Source organism: Poecilia mexicana, unplaced genomic scaffold (genome assembly GCF_051168715.1).
Source record: "Poecilia mexicana isolate PSO_F unplaced genomic scaffold, ASM5116871v1 scaffold_15, whole genome shotgun sequence".
NCBI lineage: Eukaryota > Metazoa > Chordata > Actinopteri > Cyprinodontiformes > Poeciliidae > Poecilia > Poecilia mexicana.
The window spans coordinates 8,033,411-8,054,144 of NW_028263384.1; the positions used below are offsets into that span (position 1 = coordinate 8,033,411).

At 39.2% G+C, this 20,734-nt stretch overlaps 1 long non-coding RNA gene across 1 annotated transcript in view; it reads left to right on the forward strand.

Moving 5' to 3' along the window:
• Positions 1-8,948, forward strand: part of LOC148155286 (uncharacterized) — a 31,124-nt gene extending 22,176 nt beyond the window's left edge. The window contains exons 2-4 of the long non-coding RNA XR_015765397.1: positions 5,830-5,979; positions 8,039-8,168; positions 8,572-8,948. This is a non-coding gene — a long non-coding RNA (uncharacterized LOC148155286). The remainder of the gene's footprint in view (positions 1-5,829; positions 5,980-8,038; positions 8,169-8,571) is intronic.
• Positions 8,949-20,734: the final 11,786 nt, after the last annotated feature.

A 20,734-nucleotide genomic window follows, 5' to 3' on the forward strand; every position in this document is an offset into this window, starting at 1 on the left:
CAAGTTCTTTCTGTCTGTCCTAATAATTGAATACACCACTGCAGAGGCGTGTCATTCACTAGCAATAACAGTACCAGCCTTAAGAAGCTCAACTTGCTGTTAGCATTAGCTCTGTTGCTAATGTGGCTACATTTGGATGGCAGCTTACATTCCTCCTCCAGCAGAGAAACCTTTTCTACCACAGGTTTTTGTTCAACTTCCCAAGACTCTTACTTACTGATTTATTCATTAATTATATCATATAATAAACAGCCTCACATTTAAACTGTCTGTAACTGGATCAGACATTGTCTGGACACAACAAATGAAGATAGAAGCTAACCGATTCAACATCTTCACCTAAATACTATTCTTGATTTGTGACAAAAACTTTACTTTGGTATTAAAGTTTGATCATTATTTAACATTACATTTAGAAACTTGTGTGTGTGGTTGCAATTTGGATCATTTTAATGGTGAATATCTGATACCCTCCTCTTTATAGTGCACTCTTCCAGTTTAATTGCTTTCTCCTTTGTCATGCAGCGTGCGATTCGGTTTCCTCTTCTCCTCTCTATCACACCACCTCAGACAGCTTTATTCACCTTGTCGATTACCACCCATTTTAAAGTTAAGCCATCCATGCTTAATGTTTATTCTTTGTAAGCGAACTCCCTGTGACAAACCAATAAAAGACGATTTACTGCTCACTGGAACCCACGATCGGGATTATCACAAAATTCCAGCACAGCTCCCTTCGCTTTCGCTCGCCTATCCCCGAACAGTAAGACGCGCGGGCTTATGGTGTATGTGTGCTTACTCTGCAAAGGTAATACTTCTCAATATGCCCATTAATCCCTCTCGTCGAGGCATGGGAAACGGCCAGGTCCTTAAATCAGCAACAACGCCGGACTGCGTGCGGCGAGAAGAGGAGCTGCTGCATCCAGCGCCCCTGGCTGACCCTCTTTAAATAGGATGTCTGGATGTGTTATGAGGGCTATTGTTTCCTATAAACATCTAGCACTGGGGCAATAACAATCGCATCAAGCCAAATGAAGTTATCTGAGAATGGGATTAAACTCAGCATGACCCCACTGTCTGCTCGGCTCACAGGCCCTCCATTAATAATGCCTAATCTAATCAAGGAGCTAAGATGGATGGATGGCAGGCCTGCGTGTGTGTGTGTGTCTGTGTGTCTGGCGGAGAGTTTGGGAGGGGCGTTTGATTACTGCAAGCATGTTTATGTGTTTGTATGCATGTCTTAATGTGTACAGCTCTTGGACTTGTATTTGTTCTGACAACTTTTCTCTATTTTTGTGCACACGTTGGTTTTGTGTGTGTGTGCATTTGTTTGTAATACCTTGTGGGGACCATTTTCCTGATGCATACTACGTTGTGGGGACCCACTGCTCCTTGTGGGGACCGGAGCCTGTTTTTGGGTCAGGGATCAGGTTTAGGACTAAGATGTGAATTGAGTTTTGGTTAGGTCTAGGTATGTAATGGTTAGGGTTAGGATAAGGTTTTGGTTGTAGAAATGAATGGAAGTCAATGGAAAATCCCCACAAAGATAGTCACGCAAACGTGTGTGTGTGTTTTGCAGCCAGGTCCTGTGCCAGAGCAGCGTTCTGATCCATGTCTGATTCAGCGGATTAATGGATTCAAACAAGAAGAAACAAAGAAACAGTAGAAAAAAAATAAGTTTGGGTGTGTGAGAGAGAGAGAGAGCAAGAAAAATCAAGGGAGAGGAAGAAACAAAGGTAGATAAAGAGGAAGAACAGACAAAGGAGAGTGGAAGATGAGAAAGCAGCAGCCATTGCATGGTTTCCTCCTCTGTTATCTCATTCTTGGCAGAGGCATGCCTTTGTAACTGATAGACAAACAGCCCTGCTATGACTGATAAAACCCGGTTACAGATGGGGAGACGAAATTAAGGAGGACTGAAGGGGAACCTAGAAAAACAGGGAAAGAATAGATACAAGATGGGAAAAGAGAGAAAGTTGGGATTTGAAGGTGTAATGGGATCTGAAAGGAGGCACCAGATGAGGATGAGTGAGAAAGATAAAAACTGAATTAAAGTGAAAGCTAAGAATTAAGTTGAAATGAAGAGATACTAAATAAAATGTAGTCAGCCTTAAGACGAGGCTTAAGCTGAATGCTGCTTCTCCTTGTTTGGTTCTGGGGATGCAGACCAGAACAAAAAGACCTGAGCAGCCTGGAAGGTTGATACAACAACAACAACAACAACATATCTTTAATGGATTTTAATGCTGAGGCGTTCAGTGATTTATAAACTAATAAAAGTCTAATCTCTGAGCTACAAGGAGCCAATGTAAGGACTTTAAAGTCTTTAAATCTGGTCCTCAGTGAAAAAGCAAAACTTCTCATACCTTGTGCCACCATTATATGTAGCAAATGTTAAGACCAAGTTTTAATCCTGTGGAGACACACAATCCAATAGGATCCTATTTGTCTCCTTAATCCATCACATATTATCCCAAAACTTTTGGGACGATTACACTCAGAACAAGGCGATCGAGGTCCTCCAGTGGTTAGATGTTCTGCGCTGTGATGTGAAGATGGTTCTTATCTGGATGAATTATTGATTTGCTCCTGGAGTAATTTTGGTAGGCCAACCACTCTACACACTTGGATTTTTTTCTTTCTTTCTTCTTCGCCTGTGCCATTACTTTTGCAAAAATGACATTAACTACCATTAGAAACAGTGTACTTGTAGTACATGTTGCTTTCACTAAAACATTATTTAATGCATGTGGCCCATCAACATTGATGTTATTTGGTTGCTGGCTGAAGATTTACTTTTTTGAAGGGTTTATCTGGCAAAGAAGAATAAAAAACATTACATGTTCCTTGAAAGGACAGTGCATATTGTGCCGCTTACACAACATAAAAAATGCTTTGAGTTGTCGAAAAGGGCATTTCTCTGACTTAACTACTCAGCCATGTATTAGTCATGTCATAAAGAATCAAATAATCCCACCAACAAGCTTACCTTGCCATTGTCGGTAGCGCACTCAGTGTCTTCTTCTACTCTGCTCCTTCCCTTCTCTGACATAAACAACTCTAATTTACGACCAATAATATCCTGATTCAATCACCTGATTGATTTTGGACTTGTGTCCCACTAATAAATCTCAGCTCTTCTTCTCTTATTGAGTCCTCCATCAGATCTCCACACTCTCCCACTCGCCCACCCGCACCAACCACACACATACGCACGCGCACACTTATATATAGTCTAATGGTATTAGAAAATCAAAGTCTCTCATTTTGTCTCGGTACATCCGCAGGGCCCAGTAATAGATCTGGCTGTACTTATATCCGGAGAAAGAGAGGGGAGGGCGGTTAAAAGGGAGAAGAGGAGTAATGCAAGCGAGGCAGAGTGCAGAATAAGGGAGAAGAAGAGTGAACGGAGAGCAGAATCTGAACGTTAATAAGGTTGTACAGAGGCCTAATACGTGTGGACTGAGGCTGAATTCACCGAATTAGGGCATCTTTATCTGGTCAGCAGCAGAGCAACGGGAATAGTAAACCACAGCATGCGCTGTTCATAAAATTTTCTGCTCTGAGATAAGCCTTAATCTGCTGTGACTGTCAGCGAGAGTCATTGCAAATGGAGGCACCGGCTAAAAAAAAAAAAAAAAAAAAAAACGCCAGTGGAAGTAAAAACATGTGCCTTGGTTGAAGGAATGTAGAGTGTGGTGTTATGTGGACCGCGATGCGTCCTCAACAAAAAGAACGAGGCGCTGCTGTTACATCAGCTGTTCAGAAGCAGCCACAGAGGATGAAATGTTTTGGTGCAAACATGTATCAATCAAATGTAAAATTTTGAAGATATAAATGGTTTAACTTGATATCATGACGTTGCTCAATGCCCTACGGTCTTACAAAATAATTGTGTAAAACTGCATCTAAAAAGGGGGCTGCACAGTGGCACAGTTGGTAGAGCTGTTGCCTTGCAGCAAAGGCTCTGGGTTCAATTCCCAGCCCCGGCTCTTCTGCATGGAGCCTGCATGTTCTCCCTGTGTATGCGTGGGTTTTCCCCAGGTACTCCAGTTTCCTCCCACAGTCCAAAAACATGACTGTCAGGTTAATTGGCCTCTCCAAACTGCCCCTAGGTGTGAGTGTGGGTACATGGTTGTTTGTCCTGTGTGTCTCTGTGTTGCCCTGCGACAGACTGGCGACCTGTCCAGGGTGAACCCCGCCCCTCGCCCGGAACGTTAGCTGGAGATGGGCACCAGCAACCCTCCTGACCCCACCAAAGGACAAGGGTGTAAAGAAAATGGATGGATGCATCTGAAAAGCTAGTTACAAAAGTTAAACTGTGTTAAACGATAAACTGTGGATCTATTTATTTTTGTTTTTTGAAGGTTGAGTTCAACTTTACCAGCCACAAACAGGTTAGATTATTGCAAGGTTAAATTAATAAGGAAATAATTTGAACAGAACTAGACTGATAAAGTAATTTATATAGACTAAAGTATCTCTAAGAAAGAAATTCAAGAATAAAAGCAACACCAGTGGCATCTTATCAGTCTGCAAAGCCATTCCTAAGACTTTGGGATTAGGATGGACATTTATTGTATCGTTTATCGTGATAAATTTCTTATCATGACAAGAATTTAGATTTGTTGTTGTCATGATAAATTCCAATAAATGAACTAATGTCATTACATTTTCACAATTCATTGTTAATCTGACTAATATGTAATAAGTCATGGAAACCATCAACAACATTGATTACCATTTTGTAGAATAGTCCAACAGTCTGACAAACAAGCCCTTTGTCCTGTTGTGAAGGTCAGTCAAATTAAACCCAACACAACGACTAGCGCATGACGCTCTCATTTGAATACAAACATTATAACTTCATCTGAGTTTAAGTATTTGTTTCCCAATCTTGTTGCCGTCCACCTTGTGGCTTTCCAGCCATTAATATAATTAAATTCTATTGCAAACTTTGTCTTTGAAGCAAATTAATTAAGATGCTATTATTTAGCCATCGAGAGGTTAATGACCACCATTAGCGACAAGAATTGCAACCCCAGTCATTGGCCAAACTTGGTTATTTGGTCCATTCTGGTTATTTACTGAGCCGGAGATTGATGGCTGCTGATACTGCTGGTGACGCTAATTAGCTTTTAAAACATAACACACTCCATCACTGCTCAGGAGTCGTTGCAGCAGCCAGAAAACAATCCCGCCATCATTTGCTTCAGTCTGCGGACACAGAAGAAATCAGACTTTATGTGAGAAATTGTCTTCAAGTCTCATTGTTTTTACAGTGTAATACTTGTAGGTGTGAAACATTACGTAAGCAATGTGACAAGACTTTAAAAAAATATTTCATTTTTTTGTTGTTTGGCAAGGCTAAAACAAATTCTCTCCATCAGTCTGAACAGACTTTCACTTTTTCAACTTCTTGATCATTGAAGATATTTTAATTTTAGGTCAAAGTGGCAGCTTTTAAAATATGTATTTAAGTTTTTTGCTATTAGGAAAGGTTACAATAAGGCTTTTTCCCCTCAGTTTGAACAGACATTCAATCATTTTCTAACTTCTGGATCATTGAAAATATTTAAATTTAGGTCAAAGTCATTGAACCCTGTTTTTGAAACAGCTTTTACAGTCCAAATAATTCGTCTTGCATTCTCTTATACGTTTAGCTCATACATTAATTTGCTGAGACTCTAAAACTAGATCTTACAATAAGATCCAGCAAGGCAACAAATCCCATTTCCTACAAACACACCAATGTTTTTTTTTTCTTATAACACTGACATGTTTAAGAGATAATAACATTTAGTTTACCCTATATTTCACACCTCACAGAGAAATTAATGGCCAAGCATCATGATGTCATGGTGAGGACGCCCAGAACCCGGTGAATGTCACAGGCAGCCGCAATCGGGGTTCTGATTGGACGACCCCCGGAGCTGCAGCCAATGGGAGCCACCGGCTCAAAACGCAGTGGGAGCCTGGGTGAGTAATGGCCTCATCTCTAAAGGGCATTCAAATGACATTGTGAGGATAGCAGAACTCGCTGCGATTTACAGCTGCTCCATAAATGTTTATTAGCTTTTCCTCTATTTATAACTTCTGAAAATCGCGATGGGCTCCACTCTGCCCTTCTCTGTCTTCACTTTTACGGCTCGGGTGAACATGCCCCGGCAAGCAGCTCCGACAGATATTTGCGAGTTTGCGTGTGAGTTATATGTACAGTTATACACGCCTGCATTCATGCAGATGTTTTCATAGGAATTACATGTACAACCTTTTGCATCAGAAAGTCCCATTGTCCTTGTTTCGTCTGTGCTCTCTCTCTCTCTCTGTCACAGCAGAATCATGAAGATTAGCTCAGTATTGGCAACAATGGAATATATATATAAAAGATTTGACATTAGAATAGTTTTGTCATAATTATCTCCAGCTGTAATCTTTGATTTTAATTTCCACACATATTGTAAAAGAGCTTTTATTACAAATTGAAAGAATACGTGACAATCTCCAACAGAAGTGGAGGTTCATTTGAAAATGTCTTAAATTTAATCTAAAAACATGTCTTACATGCCTAGATTCAGTGCTGAGTCGGTGTTCAGTAGAGGCGTGTGATACTGCATATTCGGGTATCGATCCGGCCCATTTTGCCAATTCCGATACTTTTTACGTAAGTTTGACATCTCATCAAACTTCTGAACTTTTGGTAGGATAGAACATAGTAGCCTCATGTTGATGAGGTGGAACTGTGACCTGAGAGGACCGAGCAAAGAGCTCGGTCCTCTTTTTTACTGACAAAAAGTTTTTACTGACAAAAAGAGGAACAAAAATATCTGGCAAAGAGGGAAGGAACTGAAGGGAAGAGGATTGATGAGTGGCTTGGGAACCAGGTGTGGCTAAATCAAAATACAGCTGTGAAGAACCAGGGAACCTGAGGGAAAGAGAGAGATTAACAAAGAGATTACCAGAGTGGGAATACGACAGGATGGACTGGCCAAAGACAGAAGATGAACTATAAAATAACATCTAAACTCAAAACAAAGAAGTGAACTGAATATGGAGCACCAGTAGTGACAATAATAAGCAACCCAAAATAGTACAATTATATTCAGTCAGAAGGAAACACCAAAGAAGCTCAAGGACACAATAGAGAGGTCAGGGAGAAAATTGAATCTAGAACACGGTTGCTCTAGATTTAATTTTGGTTATATTTACTTGATTAATGGTCTGACAATGTTTTGCAGTAACAGAATGCAAATGGACACAGGGATATACACAGACAGACCAGACTTCATCCTGGCCTCCAAAAAAGAAAATTAGAAAAAAAAAACATAATCCAGCTCAGATATCTCAAAAATTAGCTCCATGCTTAGCAGTGCTTATTGTAAAAATATGAAGCCATAGCAAGCTAAAGTGACGACCTTGGGCGAGGAGAGGATTAATATAAGTAATAATGAGCTCTGGAAACAAAACTGGTCAACAAAATGACTATTAGTTGTGAATTCAACAAATACGGACTTTATGGTAAAGTGACCAGAAATATGCCTTCGTTGACGAAAACCAGAAGCTCCTTTGCCACCAGTTTTTGGAGACATAGTAAACATGCAGAACAAGAAGACATCCTGGTCAAAAGCTGGTACTTTAACTGCATTTTTGGAACAGAAACTCATCTCATAAACCCTAAAACATTACAGTTCTAAGCCTGATTTGAAGCAACAAAGGTTTGTTGGATCATTCCTTCCATCCACTGATCCCTCCAACCTGTGTTAGCGGATTGATTCCTCTCCTGGCTCGCTGCCTTGAAAATGCTAATCACTGGCTCTGGCTTTTCAAATGTGGGCCAACTGTGGGCAGCAGAGGTGTAACTTTATAAAATAATTACTTCGCAGGCTTTCAGAGTATGTTGGGGGCTGAAAATAAACATCACTGAGGGGACAGGGTTGGGCGTGAAGAGGAGTAAAAGCCACGCTGACGAAATGCAAATGCTAACTAGCTCTCTCTTTCTCTCTTTTTCTCTCTCTCTCTCTGTCTTTGTCCGTGGCAGATTTATGGGAGATGTACATGACATGGCAGCAGCTCAGAAGAAGCCCCCACTCTCCTTGCCTCTACCTCTTTCCGTCTCCTCCCCCGTCCCTTCATATCGTTGCAGCTGCACCTGCCCAGAAAGGTCCTAGGTGAAGGCTAATGCCAATAAATCTCACTGATGCTTTCAATTCACTGATTGACTGATAGAGTTAACGTTGAATCAAAGATTTCTGGTTTAGGATTCAGTTCTTCATGCATTCCTCTGGTTCAAGCATGTTTTGCTAATGTGAAAAACGCTCATCACTCACGTCGAGTTTCCTTCCTTTTGCTTTGAACTTCTTTTTTAAGTTTCACCAAAGAAGGACGAGACATTCATTACTCCAACAGCGTTGTCCTTTAACCTTTAGTCACATGACTTTTTTTTTCCTGAGCTGGTGCTAGTCCTGGCACTTTCCGGACAGGGCTCGTCTAATGCTAGCCCTGCTGTCTGGCGCTGCTGTGATTTATACAGCCGAGAGGCTGATGAAACTCATGAATGATTTCTTGCCTTAGACAGGAAATCAAAGCGGGGGAGACGTTTATCAGCGGAGCGGCCTGACCTGGATCCAGACCGCTCAGAACCTTCTGGAACCATGCAGAAAGCCGCTATCAGCACAACGGATGGCTGCAGGGAAATTTATTGATCTGGTTACACGACAGCGCTGTGTAATGATGGAAAAGTCATACCTTGTAATTCATTAAGGGGCTTGCGTGTCTCTAGCTGGTTTAGATAAAGTCAGATTTTTTTTCATCAAATAATATTTTGAAAAATGTATAAATTGCTATGTAAAAATCTACATATGCATCTCCTGAACTTCTTTTTTTAAGAAAGTCACTTTACATCCTCAAAAGTCAATGAATTTTCTTGGCTAGTGAGGGACCAAAACAAAGTAGCCCTTAAAGCTGTAGTATATAACTTTTACAAAGAAGAAAAAAAAATGCATATTTATTAAAACTATCCCTGTATAGTGACAGTTTGCTATGAGACAGATAATCTGTGAAAACAATCAAGCTCCTCCATCTTCTCCCAGTGATACTATCCCCATCTAGAAATGCAGCTCTCCAAACCAACCAATCAGAGCCAAGTGGAGGGTCTTACAGTATAACAATTTCTTGTATAATCAGTGGTATTGTGTAGTGGAATACTTATATTTCAAAGGAAAACTTGATAAATGTAACTGCTTATTTTTTCTATAAAGTTATGAAAAGCCACATGCAGCTCTGGAGATACAGAATCCGTATCCCTGTTCTGCCACTTTTTTCACTTCCAATGCCAATGTCTGAGGTTTAGTATCTGCCAATAAACTTCCAACACAGAAAAACAATGCTGATTTGATTTAAAACATTTCTTAAAATGTACTGAATTACCAATTTAACTGATAACTCTGCACCAGCACAGCACAGGAATACACCGATAGCTTCACAAGCTTAGTCAGACATGTAAAAATAACTTTAATTTGTTCTGTCAGTGCAAGTAGGAGTGTAACAGCCAGACTGAAACTGACAAAAACGATAGCTTGACTGCCTTGGTCAAACATGCAAAATCCTCAAATGGTTCAGAAAGTGCAATTATGAATTCTAAATATGATGTAACATAAATAAAGCGTGTCGTCGCTCACAGCACAAAGCGTAGAATTAGACTGAATAGATCTGCCTTTATTCATCTGGCACATTGTCACAATATCCGATTTAGAACATTTTTTTAAGTGTCGGAACCGATAGAGATATTGATATCGAATCAGTGCATCTCTAGTAAAATGTATTGAAGTTTGTGATTGCAACATGATGAAATGCAAAAAAAAAAGGTTGCATTGATTTATTTTATGTGTTGGTAAATTCACTAACTAATTTCACTACTACAAGGTAGAGAAATTTAGCTAGCTACAAGCTGGTAAAATTGACCCAGCTACAAGCTAACTACAAGTTTTCGAAATGTAGAGAGCTACAAACTAGCTCATTGTTCTGTCTAATAATGATTAAATACACTGTCAGTTGTCTGTTTTTTAACTTCTGATTAATCAGCAGGTTTTCCTTAATGGCTAAATGACTGATGTCTCGTACTGTGAGCAGTCATAACAACCAGAGAAACAAACAGATTGCTCTGCACATAAACACATTTTGCTCAGAGATTAAACTAATGGTCATGACATGGTGACCTTTTCCACCATGATGGCTTCAGACAGGATTAATTATTTGTGACTTTCCTTCTAAATACATTTGCATGCCTGTGAGAGCAAAGACGTGTGAAATGGTCAATATGTCTGTGTTTTATTTATTTTTTTCTCCCTTCATGCAAATTGCAAAGGCACGCTCGTGTATCTTGGTGAAAAATGTACCTCAAAGTCTCGTTAAAGCCCTAATGCAGCCACGAGGTGACAGACTGCCACAGTCCATCGCTGTGTGCATTAAACTGACTGAAGGGAGATAAATGCACGGAACAGAGATTAAAGTGACAAATAGACTCTGCATGCAAAGAGGCAGGGGTAAATTGTGTTGCTAAATGCCAGCAGAAGACAGTTTCTATGCAGACTGTCTTGTGATGGATGAGGGATAAGTGCGAAAGCACCCAAACTGGAGTCACTAAATTTCACGCTGCTCTCTGACCACTTATTTCCTTCCAAAAACATTACCAGCATAGCAGAGCCTCAGCTGTAAATTTAATAGATGGAATGATATGCAAAAATGCGTTCGCATTCATATGCAGACCTTTTTTTTTCTTCTTTAGTTGAATGAGAACACATCTGTTGCGTGGAATAAATGTGGATCACTAACATACGAAGATAAAGCACGACGAGCTTCGTTTGCTTCAATCGTCCGAACAGACGGAAAGAAATCACATACCAACAAAAAGAGAAAACACTGAACTGGAAGTTCTTGAAATTTTTTTAGGTTAAATTTACTGCTCCTAACTTGCAGGCCTCTAGTTGGCAGCTGGTGTGCTGAATATCCTTAGCAGTGCAGTGTTTTGATGATGAGAAATGAGTATTTACGGCACAATAACTGCCTAAATGTGAGGTAAAACAAAAATAAGACATGGCTTTCAATGGATTTTACAAATATAAATCAAAGACCTGTGGCGTGAATTTATATTCCGTTGAGTCAATACCTGCAGGACCACATTTCACTCCATCTATAGCTGGTTTGCTCCTGTGGCCGTCCTTACCCCTAACCTCACAATGTTGCCCATTCTTCATTGTGAAATTTCTGGAGAGTTTCTGTGGATTTTTCAAATCTTGCAGAAGATTTCCAGTTTGATTTAGGTCTGACTTTTGGCCAAGGACATTCTAACACAAATATTTTGGATATAAAATATTCTACTGTTGCATTGGAGGCATGTTTTGAGTCACTGTTTTGTTGAAAGATGATCCTTTATGGCACTTAGTAGCACCAAAATTAACAATTTTATATACTAGGGATGGCTCAGCAAGCTACTCATTTCAAAGTGAGTAACAAGAACTAGTAGCTGAACAGGCGGTACTGGCAAATGACGACCACTCACTTGCGTTAGCTTTGGACAAGCTAACGACTAGCATGGTCAATCTCTGGACTGCCTATCACCTCTGCTGGTCACTAGCATGGATAGGCTAGTGTTAGCATTGGCTGGTCACTATCACTATATTTAGCATTTACTGAAAATTCAAGAACAAATTAAGTGATTTTGTTGAACGATGAGAATTTAGCTTCAGTTCAACAGCATTTTTCAAAATTGCAAAATTGTCACTAAAGTAAAATAATTCAGAGATTATTTTAAGAAGTGTTACATTGTCAATGTAAAGTTAGCTCAAGTGATGCACATTCATATCAAAGCACATTTCAATGTAAAGTTAGGGTCGGGTATTTATTTCTCTTTTCTCTCAAATGTAAAAGTTAGCATTTCTGTATTTCTGAAACTTTAAGATTATAATTACATTGCTTTTATAATTCCAATATTATTGGGTACTGTTAAAGTTGGGTCTTAATAAGTTAAAAAGGAAAAAATATAAAAAAAAACAACATTTGAGCAGATTGATCTGGAAACGTTGCTGGGGATATTTATGGCCAATGTTCACAGCTGTAATCGTTTATGCAAATTTCACGTTGATCCTGTAAAATGTCAAACGATGGAATAAACAAAACAACTGATTATAAATCAAGTTTGTGTCACAAATTCAAATGTCAAGTCTTTTTATTTTCCAAGAACAACTTTAAGTGGCATCAGATGAAGCCTGAATGATGTTCCTGTAGTTTAAATAAGTTTTAATATGTAAACACAGGTGAGAAATAAAGACCACAAGAAATGAGGAATCATGTTTAGTCAGAAGTTGGCGCAGCTATACGTTAGCACGACAACATGAAGATCATTCACAAGACATCAGTCATTTATAATGAGAGCTGACTCAGTAAGACAATATTTGGCAATACCCAGTTTCACTAAAAGATCTTATGTAAATAGAATCACAAACATTTAATGCTTTTCTTTTTTCAGTTTTGCCTTAAGCAAATTTCCACTATCAAACACATGGAGGCAGCCGCATTAATCACTCAGCTAGAGATAAAGCAAAACCATGTCAGAGTGTAAAATACTTGTTTTATTACTAAGAAAAAATACTAAAAAAAATAGTTTATGGTTCAATACTGTATTTTTGACACTTGGTAGCAGGTTGAAATGTTGACATTTTGAACCATGCTTACAGTTAATATTTTTGGATTTTCCTCAAGTGAAGAGAAAAGAGCAGAAAAAGCTTTTAATTATGTCACCTCTAAAATAAAATAAAACTTCTTTTTTTTTTTTTTTTTTGCCAAAATCACTATTGGCAAAAAAATGACTTGGGCCATTATTTTAGCATTGTGATGATCTCAACATTTTCTAACACCGTATGCACCAGGCCAAAAACCTCACGTCTTCAGTTCTTTTGTGGAAAACCACAATCTCATCTTACCTGTCCTACTTATTTATTAAACTGCATTTTTTCAGTCCCTTTCCTTTTAGCTACTGGTATTTGTTTCATGTTGTTCTTTTAGTTTTTTCTCCTGGCACACATTTGTTTCTCCAGTTTGCGAAGAATATTGGTTTTGAAAGTTATAACATAAATAAAGTTTATCATTATTGGTTAAACCCTTCCTGTAAAGTTTTCATGAGCTCAGTTTTCCTTTTTAAGAAATAGCAAAAACCAACTCACAATGATATTAATGTACATTTTCTCATCTGTATTTCATGCGGTCAGGAAAACGAAACTCCAAATGTGCAACCAGGCTGAACTGCATATGTGACGTCATCAGTGCAAGAGTTTGACAAAATGCGCGAAACTAAACCGGCGAAAAAGTGAAACAAGGGACTCTGATGATACGACCAACAAACTTTTTCTTCTGTTTTCTTTTCACCAGCTTGTGATGCGTTCAGCTCTCTTTTTATGCTCTCCTCCATTTTGTTTGTCTTCCTTCTCAAGTGTTTATGTGTTTCAACACATACCGGCCACTTCGGGGCTGAAACCTGAACCCGGACAGCAGAGTTTACATCGGCACACACGGCAATCACAGAAGCCAGAGCTCTGATCACAGCCAAACGTAAACACGGCTAATACAGACGTGCAAAATATGGTGGATGAACTTCACTCTACACTTGGCCTTTTGACATTTTGCCTTTTCTTTTTTTTTTTTTTAAACAGAGGGACATTCATGTCAAAATTATTCTTGATAAAAATCAACTTCTGAATCGTTTTCCTTTAATCTGAACTTACTGCTCTGAAAATCAGTCGACTATTTATTGTTTTTAAGAGCTTTATTAGACCACTTTTATTATTTGTTGCTTCTTTTGATGTTTTGAGGGGATTTTTTCACACTAATGCGAAATATTGTGTCTGCATTTACCTTTAGAACAAAAGCAAACTAATTCAGAGCAAAACGCAGTAAAAACAAGTCGCTTGCAACAAGTTCCTTAAAGAACTCTAAAACGTTCACCGTCATTTCCATAGAGCTAATCTGCAGCTGGAAAATTGACAGCTCTGCTGAAATGTCATGTAAACAAGAAATAAAGTCCATCACAACAACAGTGAACGTAAAACGTCAGTTTCACCTCACTCATTTAGGCTGCGCGTTATAAACACAACGATGAGATTCTGTCCTCAGGGCTGCGAGATGTGAAACCCGAACCAGACCGAGGTTAATGGAGGTTCCCCTCAAGATTTATTTTAATTGTTCCGCTGAAGTTTCTCACATTCAAACAGAGTGTCTGCTTTGTTGAGGCTGCTGGCTAAAATATACCACATCTGGGGTGGAGAATGTAAAGTGTTAAAAAACCTTTTTGACCCCTCTTTCTTTTTGCTGGAGTGATTAAGTGATGCGGCGATGAGCTCTGTGATTTAAAACTCATCTAGCAAGTCAAAGTGTGAATGTGGGAAATCCCAGAGGGAAGCAAACAAAAGTTACATATATAATAAAAATAATTAAAAACAATAATAATAAAAGAAACTGATAGATTTTTGTAGCTACAGTGAAAAGAAAACTTGAAAATCTCTTATATTGTTGCCTTTCTCACAAAATAAGCACAATAACTAACGTACCATTTGAATCCTTTTACTGGGATTTTGTGTGATGGACCAACACAACGTAGAACAACTGAGTACAGAGTTGGTGCTTCACAACCAGTTCAAACACCAAATATACTTCAATATGCATTAAAACGCACAATGGACACCATTCCAGATGCTAATATCAATGGACTTCCTTATTTCCGCTCTTAGCCAATCAGCGGCAAGGAAAATGCGTGGTGCTCCTGGATTGGCTGATTTGCGTGTGTCAGCCAACTGTGTGTAAAGCAGAGAGTTCAGGTACTTCAGCTTCCCAATCTGCGTTTTCTTTTGAATATATTTGACATGCTCCACGAAAAAAATCCATGAATGGTGACTTTTCCACGAATAATTTGGAGTTTTATATGAATATGGGAACATTAAACCTCCAATAGGAGGAGAGGCGTTATGGCTCTGTTACGTTATTTCTGCTTAGTCTGTACTTTTGTGCTTAATGTTTTAGGTTGATGCGTTCCATGTTTGGACAATCGCTCCCTCCGGTTTAGGTTGCTGTGCACTTTTTGCCTCTCACTTTTGGCCAGTTGTTGTGACGCATTACCGTGGCAACAAGGTCTTGTTTTCACCTGTGGGAGCAGGTGTAAGCTCAACTAATTCTTGAACTACAACCCCAAAGGCCAGAATAGATGAAACAGAGGGAAGGAGGAAGTTCAAACCATCTCTTCCAATAGTCACATTATTGGGCAAAGATTTTATCCCCAACTCTAGCATCGCTCTCTGCCCGCCTTCCTAACTAAACACAGCTTTAAAGGGAAGCGGCAAAAGCAAAGGGGGCGGGTTAGCAGTGCTTGTCAACTGATTGTGTGATTCAGGACATGATATTGTAGAAAACTGTTTCTGCTAACCTGTTAGCATGTCATGACAATCATGAGTACAGTAACAACCTTCAGTCAGAGGCATCTTTTGACTCGTTGGAAGACTGACTGCTACCGAAGGTCCTTCCTGGCCACGGCACCATCATCCATGGCGACACTTTGAGGATACTCGGATGAAATGAGTTCTGTAGCTTTCCTTTGAGATAAATAAGGAATATTCTGGGCAAAGCACCCGTCCATTCCCACTGCATAATGCTTCCACCACCATGTTTCACAGTGAGGATGGATTTATATTTCATTTGACCTGAAGACCTCTTTCCAGATGAGAATTTATAGCCGCGCAAATAACAATGTGGCTGGTCAGCAACTTGCAACAAAAGCAAATGCAGATCAAACGGACGCTCTGCCCATAACCGCCTGACAGCTGCAGCGTTCCTAAGCAGCCCTCCAAAGGCCAGCTCCTGGCCTTGATCTGGAGGCCAACGACTGTCCTTCATCACTGCCAGGGAACTGGAAGCACGGTTCTGCATGATTCAGCCCAACAAGACAGAACACGAAGCGTGACAACCGCAGCGGCCAGCCTCGGCATGAGCGTCTGCAAACAGGAACTAGCTGGAAAAATCCTCCTCCTCCTCCTGTTCCTATTCCTGCAGCCCCAGCTGTGCCACAGCCTATTTTAGACACCCTAACTGCATGCTGGGATACACTGACACCCCGTGAGCAGCGATCAGCATGTGGTGCTGTGAAGAAGTGTGTGTGTGTGCGTGTGTGTCAGGAAAGAGAGCTGATGATATTACTACTAATTACTGGAATAACTTCCTGCCACCTGTCTTGTAGTTGGCTTGTGCCAAAAATGCAGTGAAAATAAAACGACTGAAGCAGCTGATGTGCCAAACTGACACTCTGTGCTCCAATTATTCTGATACTGTGTTTGTTTTTGGTCTTTTGGTTTTTCCAATATTCCTTTTGGTTTTGACTGCACACGACAAACAACGCTTGGTTCGCTTATTTTTTGTTTTTAGGCAAAACAGATGAAGGCATAGAGAGGCACTGAGCACAAGAATTAAAGTTTTTAAGGAAGGAGAACAGAAAGGCTAGTTTAACTGAGAAGCAGGGTTCAGTGCAGAGGTGGTAGTTACATACTCTATTATATTTTAGGAAGAAAAAAGACTTATGTGTGGTTTTACTTTTTACTTTATCTTGAGTAATGTTATTATGAATTATTGCGTCTCTGACTTGAGTAGAAATTCTGGATACTCTATTCAATACGAGTAAATTAATGAAGAAAAAACAAACATATTTAACCAAGAAAAAGAAGTAGATGTACACAGTTTACAGGTTTCTTGTTTCTAGACCAGCGTTGTTGTTGTAATGTTATTTTCTGTTTGCTGAGCCTGTTGTGCCATTAGGCTCAATAAGATACATTAAGCACTACATGTTGTCACTGGAAGTACATGACCTGGTTGTAACATTATCTACTGTAAGTATTAATTATATGTGACGTTTAATACTGAAAAAACTGAGTTGAATATACATCAAGCCAAGTTTATTAGTAAATCATAATTCAGCAACAAAGCAGTTCAAAACACTTTATATCATATAAAAACAATAAAAAAACTTCAAATATGTTGATCAATGTTCCACTTACTACTAATCAAAAGGAGCTCTAATCAGGTGGGCTTTTAGCCTTAATTTAAAGGAACTCAGTGTTTCGGCAGTTTTGCAGTTTTCTGGACGTTTGTTCAAAATGTGTGGTGAAATCAAATTGATTTCAAACCAGTGATTTGACCAAAAGAAAAAGATTAACAGTAAAATAGAGTAACGTTCATTTCTTTTTCATCAAACATCTCAGACCTTCTAAATTCAAGAATTATGATACTCAATTAAAATACTATTTAAAATCTTTTTAACAACAACTTTAATTCAGTTAGCGGAACTGGTAGCAGACGTTATTGCATTAACATTTCTGTCTTTTGATGAAATGATCAAGAATACATAATGATATGAGAAAAAAGTCATAAAAAGTCATAAAAATGTCCATGTTTCGAAATTATGTAGAAACGTGTACATGTGTATATATATATATATATATATATATATATATATAAAAGACATTTCTTTCTGAAGTGTCTTAAGTCTTCAACAAACAGGTCAAGAGAACTTAAACTGTTTGTTGTTCCTCAAATCCACTTTGAGTCATCACCCTGGCCCCGGATCATTTTGCTCCTGCTTACTTCCAAATCCTCAGCCACACTAAGTACCAGAGCTCATGTAACTCTCACCAGCACTGATCTGTCGTGCCTCTTTAACACCTCCGCTGACCGCTCCGAGTGCTGAGTCTGCAGCTCCATGCAGAAATGAAGCCGCTTTTAAAGTTACAGTTTTAATCTCTCAAATTGTGAGCACAGCGTGTTGCATCATGACCACATGGGCTTTTATTAAACATTAGAAATAAGGCATAAGGCATGGGGCGCAGAGGTTTCTGCACCATCAGCACCAGCTCAAATGTTTTACTCATTTGACTAATTCGTTATGATGGATTAATTTAAAAAGTATCGGCACAAATATTTTAAAATGGAGAGCAGTTTCATTTTGTGCCCATTATGGGTTTCAGGGTTAAAAACATCTTAATGCACTTTATTCTCACAGATGGGTCAGAAGATGAGCTGACCCATCTGGTCAGCTCATCTTCTGGTCAGAAGATGAGCTGACCAGAAGATGAGCTGACCATCTTCTGGTCAGCTCAGAAGATGGTCGATCTTCTGATAGGATAAATAAAGACGATTATTTATCCTAAAATAATCGTCTTTTAGGAAGACGATTATTTTAGGAATCGTCTTCCTAAAATAATGGCCAAAGTCATTTTTTGCGACGTGTATTTTTATTTTTCTGTTTTTTTTTCCCAAGAAGATGATTCAGAAATACTTTACCACAGAAACACAAGTCAGTGTCAAACAAGCTAATAAAAATTGAGTAAAAACGTATCAAATTAGTATTTGTGCAAGAGGAATGTACTTCCTGTTTGACTCTTCATCTTCTACAATTCCTGCTCTGTAGTGGTGCTATGCTCTTCAGCAACACCCACAGGTTAGATGAGGAACTACAGAACAGGAAATATTCACTTTGCCACGTTGGTGCTACAGCTTGTTCCAATGTCAGTGCACAACTACACATTATCCTGTTTGTTTTATTACAGCATAAAGCTTTTATCATAATGATGGATGCTTTGTGAATTTTTTAACCCAAATTGATTCAAATTAAATAATGCCACAGCTTTTCCTACAACTGAAAAAAAACATGGTTCTTTCAACCAACCTAAAAAATGTGTCTAATTTGTTATAGCTAATTTTATAACATGATTACACCTTAAGCAAAACTAATATAAATTAGCTGTAACAAATAAGAGTATTTCCTTTTTTTAGTGCACAAAACTTCCCATGTACATGGTATGTAGTCCTAAAAGCCTCTGGTGTTTTTGTAATTCCTTACTGGGAACTACTAAATCTTTTCGTTTGCCGACTGTTCCCCGATGTTTACCAAACAGTTGTTGGTTACTATGGAGACCGAACACGGGTTGCTGAGCAGACATTGCTGACCAAGATGTCCCACTTCTGGAGGAGTTGTGACAGGTGCGCTGCACAGTGCCGTTTGATCTCTTCCATCTGAAGGAAGACTGGGATATATCGAGAGGGAAGCGCGTTTCTGTTTGTCTTATATTCCTGTTTTATATGAAATGAAGAGACAATATTTGGGATTATTACTTGTAACTTAGCAGCTGTGTCCAGAGCGGCCCCGTTTAGCCCTTGACACAACACCAGACACAACGTCTGTACTTCAGTTATAAAAATGCTATTCTTGCACACCCCCTGCCCTGGTCCAGTTATATGCTCTGCAACGTTTTATTAAAACACTCTGACATCATTGTCAGCCTGTCAGCTTTACAGCTGCACAAACTAAGGAACAAACAGACACGAGCAGTATCGATACCTCGATGGCACACAGACACGATTTCACCACCTCGCCTCCTACTTTATCACCTGTTAAATACAAGATTTTGCTTAAACCTGCTGCCTCCAGCTAAAGGAGACGGGTATTTCGCACTGTCTTAATTTCCTCCTTTCGTCTCGGCTGGGTTGAGAACTTTCTTCCAGCTGTAACTGCAGAAGGAAATAAGTGCTGCGGGCTTAAAGTTTCATTACCTTCTGAACAGTTTAGCACTGGATACGATTAGCTGTTAATGGCCCTTCCGACTAAAAAGGGTGATTCAGTCAGACAACGTTCGGACCATAAATCCTCTGAGCAAAGCATCCTGCTAAAAAAAGTCGCACTTTAAAACTCACAGTTCAGTTTTCAGCCTTGTGTACCTGCTGCTATCACCGTTTTGCTGAAAAGCAACACACGGTAATTCTGCGATGAGAAGTGGATATTTAAACACATGCAGTGAAATCAGGCTCTTCCATGTGCTCACTGATTTGTATCAAAGAACTAATAAAAGTTTTGGTTTGAACATACACTTTGAATTGTCAGGTCATAGAGAACAATTAAAGGGGTAGTACTGTATGTAAAACTGACTTCATGTTGTGATGTTATTTCCTCATCAAAGACATACCTAGAGTTGTTGCCTTTATTCTTTCATGCATGTTTGAGAAATCCTTTAAATCTCCATGGTAACCAATCAGTTGTGCAAAACGCCCGGGTGGACCTAGCTCCGCTTCTCCTCCAAGCTGCAGCTTCCCAGCCTCCAAGCTTACGCCACACACAGCACTCGGCTCCTTCAGACTAGCCAGCAGAAATTAGCAGACACCTGGTGGAGCGGCGCATCTGCTGAGCTCATTAAACGAGCTGCTCCTCAGTAAAATGAGAAATTGTTAAAGGATTAATTGAGGAGTGATGTGATGACTTCCTGAAGGTGGATTTTCAAAAAGAGCAGGAGTTTTTAAAGGGACAATTTCCTTTCTTTTATATTTGACATATAGCTTTTTTAATAACATAATTATTTGAGCATGCTATAAAAAGGCACTATGTGCCTGGAAAACACAAAACTGCCCCTTTAAGACATCAACAGATCATGATGCAATATTGGGTGGAAAAAGTTTCTTTCATAGTTATAAAGAACCATCTACAAATAAAGTCAGTGAGGCTTCATTTATTGGAACCTATGTGTATTTAATGAACCACCAAAATGAGCAGAAAGATGCTTTGTGGTCTCAAGTTTTACAGAAAATCTACAACAGGCACTTTATGCTATTGAGCTCATTACTGTCTAAACTTATTAACAATTAAATAAAATAAGAATCT